Source organism: Thermobia domestica, chromosome 17, assembly GCF_964235325.1.
Source record: "Thermobia domestica chromosome 17, izTheDome1.hap1.1, whole genome shotgun sequence".
Classification (NCBI taxonomy): domain Eukaryota; kingdom Metazoa; phylum Arthropoda; class Insecta; order Zygentoma; family Lepismatidae; genus Thermobia; species Thermobia domestica.
In genome coordinates, this window is record NC_137470.1 from 94,537,341 (window position 1) to 94,547,815 (window position 10,475).

Below are 10,475 nucleotides of genomic sequence, written 5' to 3' on the forward strand. Positions count from 1 at the left end.
GGGGAGGGGCAGGTACGAGAAAAAAATTGAATTTATTCACGGCAAACTGATATTAATTGCTTAGTGATGAGACAAGAGGACAATTGAATAACATTAGAAAGGGCCTAAGTGCCAAAACACAAAAACCAGAGTAAAGTCGATAAACATGAGTTATCGCAATACAAGTTAAAAGGATACTACGACCATATGAGTGCTTCTAAATAGAAGCAACAACTTTTAAGCTATGAACTCCTTACAAACGTATTCTGCTTGGTACTAAGAAAACTTTAAACCATACAATTCAATTCTACTTATTGCGGCAATTAGATTCTGTCTGATCATTCAATTGTTGTCTCGTCTTGAAACAGAAGCGCCAGTATCGTCACATTTCCAGACGAGTTCAAACGAAACAGACTACTTATCTCGTACCAACCACTGGTGTAGGGGTAGTGTTTCTGCCTGCCACATGGCATTTGGGTAAGTCGAACTTGGCACGAAACCTCCTCCGACGGGCCATACTGACTAAGGTTTCTCCTGGTATCCTCAGTTCCCCCAGGTACATGCCGGGATGGTCCCTTCTCTCAGCTCAGTGCCGCTTCCATTTCCAGTTCTAGACTCACCTACCTGTTGGAAAATCCTTTAACAGATAAAACAATGCTTCAGCTGTGCTCAGCGTAGATCTTGGAATTTATGGCCATCTTTGTGTGCACAAATTGCCATACAATGTCGCAAACTGGCCTAGCCCGTTGCAGAATCTCAGTGGTAGTAGCAGCGCAGGCCTAGCAAATATTGTGTTGTAGAGCAGCAATTGTACGCTGGAGATCCCTGTAAATAACGGAGTTTACATGGCCCCATAAAAAAGAAATGAAATGAAATTTTTGAGTTTTACGTCCCACGGTTATGCCGGTTAGGCTAAAGGAGACGGTGATGATGTGAGATGAATGAAATGGTGGAATGAAGTAAGTGGGAGGAAATGGGAGAACCCCGAGAAAACCTACGCACAGAAAAAGAATTAAGTCGTGTCAAATCAGACGCTCTAGGTGACCATTCCACCATACCTCGACGACCGATCCGATATTCACTAACTGCTGCATCCAACCATTGTCGAACATCGACACTGAAGTGCGGTGGCACACCATTGTGTTGGCAGTAAACGTGTTGGCGGTTTGCGAGAGGCAAGTTGTCCAAATAAGGTTCCAGTATTGCTTCTAGCAGGTTTTGATAGGTTTCACCTGTTAATCTCCCCTCTAGGAACACAGGACCCACTACAACATAACCGTGAATTGCACACCACACATTTATACGAGGGTCAACTTTATTATGAGAAACTTCGGAAACATGGGGGTTGCTGTCTGTGCAATACACGTAGTTATGTCTGTTAACAGTTCCATTAAGATTAAATATATGGCCTCGTCGGAAAACATGATGTTAGCCGCAAGGTTGGGTTGTTTATGTTGTGTGTGTGTAAACCATTCACAGAATTAATGTCGTCGCACAGTGGTCGGAAACTGGGAAAAAGCGGTCAAAAATCGATTTTGTCAACATAACCGCCTTTGAAATCGGTATTGATATTTGATTATAAGTATCTCTCCTGCTTCCAAACCCGAAGTTTTAGGACATAGGAATATTTTTGCTGTCTATGAAATGCATGTAAACATGAACAAAAAAAGAGCAGTAAAATCAGTTAAAAAAAATGGATCAAGCAATATGATATGTTTTAACCATTTATATAGTTTCTGAGGTCGATGAAAGTGGTTAAATGGTACATTGGACTGAAATACTGTGTGTTTAATTAAGAGTTTTACTTGTTATCTATTGTCATATCATTTATATGATAGTTTTGTTGATTGTTACCGAAAAGTCACATATACACTGATGTTAGTAGCTCTGCAGTCTAAGCTTATTCTTGCTTATCTGCAAAATTGAGTTTATTGAGTTGACCATGAGTAGTAGAAAGGTTGAGCATTGGAAGTAGCTGCAGCCAAGTGCAGCTGGAGGACTCATCCTATCTAGCTGCAAATGCGTGATGAGTAATGTTGTTATGATCGCAATCGAGATCCGATATCTGTGCCTTACAAAGGGAAAAGACTTTCCGCCTTATGCAGAGTCGTTTTGACAAATGATTAGCGTCATGCTAAACGCCCGGCTTCTGCAGGAAGCATATGTAAGTCGAACGCTTTAGTATGGCACTAATCACGCGTCAGAAGGACTCTGCATATGGCCCATATTGTCTTGTACGTAATTAGGATTGTAGCGAAAGCCTCATACATATTGCAGTGATAAACTATCAGTCATGTGAAGCTGCCATATTACACGTCACTGCAGTAGTATATAGGAAGATTCTATACTGAATACTTTGATCTCACCGAAACAACGTTATCCTAAACTAAATTATATTCCGTAAGTATTAGTGTTTCTTCAAAGATGGTGTCAATGCAAGTGCAAAACCACGAACTTGCAGAAGTATTAAGTACATCCAAAGTTCGTGATGTAAATGTTTTGGTTAAATATGTTTTAACATAGTTTAAATTGTCCCAAAAGTGGGAAGCATCGTTGGGTGAGAATTTAAGAAAAACAGTACTGCCACAATTCAATAAAAAGTGGACTAAATGTCATCATGTAGAATCAAGGTTTTTGAATAACAATGATAGTTTGCTACATGATTGTCATTTTGAATGGTCACCTCCAAAAGAAGACATCCCTCCTTTTGTTGATGATCAAACAAGTTCAAAACGTGGTCGGCCACAAAAAGAGTTTACGTCCATTTCTGAATGTTCCAAACGAAGAAAAGCTCATTTGCTTACAGAAAAATATTCAATCAGTGAACTACAATGCGCTATAGAATATAATCTGCATATGTCAGGCAAGAAACCAATTGCAGATGCCATTAATAAATCTATGACTGCAATGGATGAATTAGTTGATAGTGAAGACATGGAAACACAGACCTCTACAACGTTGTCTAAGGAGGAAGAGGTACTTTTGGACCACCCTGTATATATAACTGCACGTATTGCAGCAGGGGTTCATCGATCCACTTTCGTAGTAGTTGCAATCGATCTAGAAAGAATAATTACGTACAGAAGGATAGACAGACGTCCTTCAACTTCCATTGTTTCGGAATAAACTGTTTTTGTCCGCTTTCTCCCAGTTTCCGACCACTGTGCGTCGGTCGGCATCATCTCCGTGCTACTCCTACGCGAAATGTAACTTGAAGCATGGGCGCCCGAGCTCCCCCCCCCCTGGCTCACGAAAAGGTATTAAATTTCTTAAGATTTTCTTAAAACAAATACAAAATACCAAACGTAATATAGCAACCAGGGAGTTGAGACCCCTTAGAAAATTTTCTTCAGGCGTTTATGCCTTGAAGGGATGAAAATTATGCTTGCGCAGAATTCTTTGGCCAGACATTCGGCTAGTATTACTCTCTTAGGCCACCTTTCGTATCGACCGCGTTGGACTGCACGTAACTTTAGCCAGAATGTCAACAAGTGTGCCATCGTCGGTTTCAAATTGCGGTCTGCCAGAGCGAGGTCGGTCCCAGGCACTGATAGTATCCTTGAAGCGTGTCAATAACTTTCCAATTATTGTATGTGATGAAAATGGGAGCTGTGGATGGCCGTGACGAAACTGTTCCACAGCCGCACGTATATTCAAACCGGATGCGTGAAGAACCATTTCCGCTTTGTTTGCAGGTGAATACATTGTCACTCTTCTTCATCCTGCTAAAGGGAGGAAACTCTGTGGGATATGGGCCGCCACCAAACTCAAATGGTGACTTAACACGTACCATTGGGTCCGGGATGAGATACGGGAGTATCTCGACGTGTGCGTGGTACCTCTACACGACAAGGCGGTTGCCAGTTGAACGATAAAGGTAGGCAGGGCCGGGATTGAACAAGCCCCCTCGGGCATAGCCTGGGGCCCCGGATTTGGGTTGGACTCTGCCGTGCTGTGGTAATACCGTGGGATTCGGTACCATGCGGGAGCTAATCCTAGGTATCTGGGTAACGGTGAGCGTATGGGGGAGGTGAGCTTACCTTGAAACGCTCGGGCACCATGCCTGCAAAGCATGGTAGGACTGACTCGCTAGCAGTCTGCCTCAACCAGTAGGTTTACTGGTAGGCACTGAGGACTTTGGTCTGGCCGCGCAGTGGGCGTATCCCACTCCATCAGAGAATGGGAGTTACATCGCTTCGGCGAGTCAGAATTAGGGGACAAATTCTGACGGTGCACTTCGTGCACGAGAATACGTAGCGTATTGAGGAACTACGGGCGGGGTGCCTTACATTCTTGCGGAACCCATCCATTAAATAGACCAAACATTTGCGGGCATGCTCACCATGCATGCAACTAAGCGTGGCATAGTAGACCACTAGCGAACAATGTCACTCTCCTTCATAGACTCGGAGACGTACGGACGCCAATTCACCACACAATTTGAATGCAGCACACACTTGAACACACAAAAGCACAAACAGAACAAAACCGGAAGTGAGAGATGAGTGGCGTGTTGCCCATGCTTGATTACGTGAGACACTGCCACTTGGGCAAAATATGCATATCATGGCCCTATGCACATTTTAAAAAATTGCTCAGAGACGCTTTTTGCAAATTTGACGTTTTCCTTCCTTCCTGCATCTATCTACCTTCAACGGAATTCCCGTCAAATAACGCACATTCGAATAGTTACTGTGTCCCAATTCAGGCATTTCCTTTTTCTTTCTTCATTTATTTCATTTCGACTATTTCCAAGTTCCTATACAGTTCGCCGTAGCTGAGTCGGTAACGCGTCTGACTACGATTCAGACTATACAGGCGGTCATGGTTGAAACCTCGGTCAGGATATTGGTTCATTTTTAAGCGCTCTTGTGTCTGACGACACTGACAAGGGAACCTTCCGAAAATGATAGCTGCAGTGAAAGGTGTGACCTATGCCAATTGAAAGACCTGTAACAGAGATGAGCATTCCCTAAAAATTAGCTGCCCATAGCAATAGGCTCAAGAAATATAAGGGGTGAAAGTTCGGGAAACAGCAAGGTTGGACAAAGGGGAAAAGTGCAAATTCCACAAAAAAGAGGGGGGCACGGCAAAATACAATGCTGACAAGTGATGTATAGAAAGAGACTTGCCACAATATGTTAACAAATGAAGGCCATCAGTGGGGTTAACAGTGTTGCCAACTGCAATGAAAAGTGCATGTTTTGCAAAGAGCACTATATGAAGTGAGTGCAATATTCAGTGTCAACCTGTCATGTAGAACATGAGATATGGCGGATCTAATCAGTGGTACAATCTAACAAAAGAAAATAGAAAAAAACAGAAGTACGAAAAATACGGAAAAAACGGAGTTGGCCATAATGCGCCACATTTGATCACGGGCTGTACATATTAGAATGAACAAAACAAGAAGCACCGAATATGCAGGAAACCGACGTACCTAGAGTCGAAAAGAAAAATGAGTTCCAAAGTTGGCAAGACTGGCCATGGACATCCAGACAAGTCTAATATAGTTAGGCCACTCGCTTCAGAAAAAGAAAATTCCGGCAACAGGCATCACTCGGAAGGCATCAATGTTAGAGTGATTGAGGCAATGTCAAGTCGGGGAACATGAAATGGTTGGGTTGAGCCAACAACCAATAATAGAAGTAGTGAACATTATGTCATGGTTGGGTCGTGTGTGGGAATATACAGGGTGTCCCACCAAACTTAGTGACCTGAAAGATTTGCGAAACGAACAAAAATGTGACGGATCCAGTTGTCCAGGAATGTACCAATGTCAGGGGGTGATAAAAGTCTGTGAGAAGCAAGTGCGCACAGGATTCCCAACATAGGGCCCCAGGAGCCAACTTCAAATTTTCAAGTGGAAACAGGGACCGAGTGTTACCTCTCTCGATTGATCATGGAATGTGCAACAACATATATAGGAAACATTTGCTATATGAAACATGTTTTTCAAAATGGCCGCCACAAATATGTGCTGTCTTAACATATCATCGAACAATGTGATCTCGAAATGCTGCGAAGCGAAAAGAGATGTAGCAAATCCAATTGCACAGGAATGTACTCATGTCGAGGGCCAAGAGAACTTTGTAAGAAGCAAGTCCCCCAGGGCCCTCATCATAAAGCTCAAGGGGGTTAACCGCAACATTTCAAATGGGAACAGGGGCGGATGATATTTCTCTGGATAGATACAACACCGTCTATAAAAAAAAAAAAACATTTGCTATATGAAGCACGGGTTTCAAAATGGCAGCCAAAAATGCACGTTGTTCTTGTCACCCAGCAGATATTTTTGGCGGCCATTTTGAAATCCCATATAGTAAATATTTCTGATATGCGTTGTTGCATATTCCAAGATTTATCGAAAGAAATATAACTCTACCGATGGTGCTATTTGAAATTTTTAAGTTGGCCCCTGGGACCCTATGATGGGGGACTTGGGGGCACTTGCGTCTCACAAAAGTTTGTTGCCCGCTGACATGGGTACATTCCTGCACAACTGTATGTGTCACATTTTTTTCGCTTTGAAACTATTTCAGTCGCAGAGTTAGGCGGGATACTCTGGATATATCATATAGGCGGTGATAGTACTGCAGACAGCAACACACAGCAGATCAAGCCTTTGATTATGTTTGCTTTCTACAGGTGTGGATATGTGATAGAAAGACCACCAAAGGTTCCGACACCTCTAGAGTACTGTTTCGAGACATTCACAGGCGATCATTGTACCATGTGTGACGGATTGACAGTATTCCGCTGTGGTCACTGCAAATGTATCTTCTGTTTGGACCATAGTCTCATCGAACAATTGCACGTACAATGTGGACGAGCATGTTCAAATGATGCGAAGGCTAATGGCTGTTGCCGGAAATTCCTTTTTGTGAAGCGAGTGGCCTAACTATATTAGAATTGTCTGGATTTTCATGGCCAGTCTTCCCAACTTTGGAACTCGTTCTTTTCGACTCTAGGTACGACGGTTTCCTGCATAGTTGGTGCTTTCTTGTTTTGTTCATTCTAATATGCACAGCTCGTGATTAAATGTGGCGCATTATGGCCAACTTCGTCTTTTCCATATTTTTCGTACTTCTGTTTTTTCTATTTTCTTTTGTTAGATTGTACCACTGATTATACACGTCATATCTTATGTTCTACATGACAGATTGACACTGAATATTGCACTCACTTCATAGAGTGCTCTTTGCAAAACATGTACTTTTCATTGCAGTTGGCAACACTGTTAACCCCACTGGCGGCCTTCATTTGTTCCATATTGTGGCAAGTCTCTTTCTATACATCACTTGTCAGCATTGTATTTTGCCGTGCCCCCTTTTTTTGTGGAATTTGCACTTTTCCCCCTTGTCCAGTTTTGCTGTTTCCCGAACTTCCACCCTTTATATTTCTTGAACCTATTTCTATGGGCAGCTAATTTTTTGGGAATGCTCATCTCTGTTACAGCTCTTTCAATTGGCATAGGTCACATCTTTCACTGCAACTATCATTTTCGGAAGGTTCCCTTGTGAGATGAATTCAACCTCCTATTAAATTGCTTAACAGTGTTTTTTGAACCACTGCTCTTTTTATGTTCTTTCATTTATTTAACAAGTAGATGATGAGCACTTGCATTCTCTTGATGTCATTCATTTGCCAAGGAACAAGGATGGTATGCCATTGTCGCCCATCAGACGAATGCTGGATTGGTACATCTCAAACAGCTGGCTTCTACATTTTTTAATTCCTTTGCAATTACATAAGCAATATTGCTCATGAGACCATAACGTTTTTGTGCCTTGTCTCGTTTCGAAACCTCATACACGACACTAGACATAGTAGACAATCATTCAATGAAATGAGATAAGGCAACAATTTTACGAGCCGAGACGAGACCTACAAATGAATAATGATGCAACTTTATTTATTTATTTATTTATTCAAGGAAATAACACAGGGAGAGTTTGGGCCTATACTCTAAGGCCACATCTACCCTTTAGGTGAGTCTAGGACTGGAAATGGAAGCGACCCTGGCCTGAAAGAAGGAACCATCCCGGCATTTACCCAGGGGAACTGAGGATACCAGGAGAAACCTTAGTATGGCCCGTCGGAGGAGGTTTCGTGCCAAGTTCGACCTATCCAAATGCCATGTGGCAGACAGGCACGCTACCCCTACATCAGTGGTTGGGGACGAGATACTTAATCTGTCTCGTTTGAACTCGTCTGGAAACGTGACGATTTCTGTTTCAAGACGAGATAACATTTGAATAATCAGACAGAATCTAATTGCCGCAATAAGTAGAATTGAATTGTATGGTTTAAAATTCTCTTAGTACCAAGCAGAATACGTTTGTAAGGAGTTTATAGCTTAAAAGTTGATGTTTCTGTTTTAAAGCACTCACATGGTTGCAGTACCCGCTTAACATGTATTGCGATAACTCATGTTTATCGACTTTTCTCTGGTTTTGGAGTTGGCATTTAGGCCCTTTCTAATTTTATTCAATTGTCCTCTTATCTCGTCTCGTTGACATCACTAAGCAATTAATACCAGTTTGCCGTGATTAAATTCAATTTTCGTACCTGTTCCTCCCTTGTAATGGTGGCGCCACTGTCTTGGATTGACGTTGCGTGTGATCCCTCTTCATATTCTTCGTTGTGCCCTTCCCTTCTTTTCTCCTTTGTCCAGGATACTTCAAATTACACACTCTTTCCTTCATTGTTATCCAACAAAGGCGTGGCAACGTTGCATTTTTCTTTACCATTGGACGCTATACCAGTGTAGAGCCCAAATGGTTGGTCCAATTCCGAAAATTCCAACATTTTAGATGGAAAACACATACTTTCCAACAGCATTGCTCTCTTGTCATTTTTTCGTATCTACAATAGTTACCGAGATGGCCTATGTAAACGGACTTATGGGACACCCTATATATTAGTAGTTTTGCCATATTCTCAATGAATATGCTAAAATATGCCTATTTTGAATTTTACAATATAACACTTTTGAGATATTAGAATTTTTAAGGTAAATTTTAGACTTTTAGTCAAGCAGAAACTGCATCATCACTATTTACCCTAGGTTTAGGGTTTGTACCTTTTTCTCTTTAGAATGAAGCAACCTTTCAGAAAGTGTCATTCGCGTGTATGTATCATATACATGAAAAGGGTAATTTGAGGAAAAATCGGATTTTTTCTGAAAAAAAAATCCTTTTTTAAAAGTCTAGTTCTCTCTGGACCGGCCCTGTGTTAACGTACAGGTTAAAAGTTACTTGAAAAGTACTACGTGGTGTGCACAATGCGTGTACAAAATATCAATCTGATATCTTGATACCTAAAGATGGGAAAATATTCCTTAGGTATAAAAAAATATATTAGATGATGCAGAAAACTAAGGAGGGAAATATTTTCCCTTATAAATAGAACATTAGACAAAGCAGAAATTTTACTTACTTTATGATGAGTGTTTGCAACTCCTGCCAGCAGACCCCGGTCATTTAACAAATCTATAGGAGCGTGACATTCACTGCACATGTATATGATCCTTTTAATCTTTATCCTTCTGTTATAGCAATATTTGTAATTCCTTTGCTTTCCAGGTCTCACAATCGCATGCCGAGCAACATCACGGATATGACTCTTTGATGTGCTGGAGACATACGATCGTGACGGATCAGCACGCACAGCCTTCCCAAATCCAGAAACAGTTCCACTAGAAGTTCCCAGATCTTATCATGGGACTTCTTCATCCCACTGCTCATTACGAAGCAGTTGACGATCACCAACACGTCGAGCAAGTGAAAGAAGAATATGGTTGCCAATATGATTGTTCTCCCCTTCATAGCAACTGTTGTGGCCATTTGACTAGCTTTGTTGACATATCTCATACAGCTATTATAATCCAAAACTATATGGGGATTAGAACAGTTGCCATGCTGATCTCGGAAATTCCCAGAGTCTAGTGGAACATGTATGTTGGACAGCATGTGCAGTTCGCGGCACAGAAAATGTTACAAAACGTCCAAATTACAAACGAACTCTCGCGCCGTGTGCTTATGAACTCGGTAACACACGTCCCGAGCGACCATTTGCTACTCGTATTCAATCCAACTCGTCCTCCTCTTCTTGTCTAAAACCGTCTCTTTCATTCGTTTGTTCTGAAATCCTTTGTAGACCCCGAATAAAAATGTCACAAAAGATTCCCATAGTTTCATAAACGCCTTTACTTGCGTTCTTTTCCTTCTTCAAAGACTACATATTGCCTCAAGCTAGGAAATTGCTCCTTGTGAAATCTATGAAAATTGTCAATCTCGGCAGTATGTTTTGTGCTTCCCAAAGTCTATAATGCGGGCGCAGAGCTATAAAAAATACTGACAGAAATGAGTATTATTCAATGATCAATTTCATTTTGTTTCTAGTCCGGCCGTCAAACCCCTGATTTTGAGTGTACCGTGCATTCACGTTTGCGTAAAATATTTTCACGTTTTCATAATTTTTTAACCCTGCCA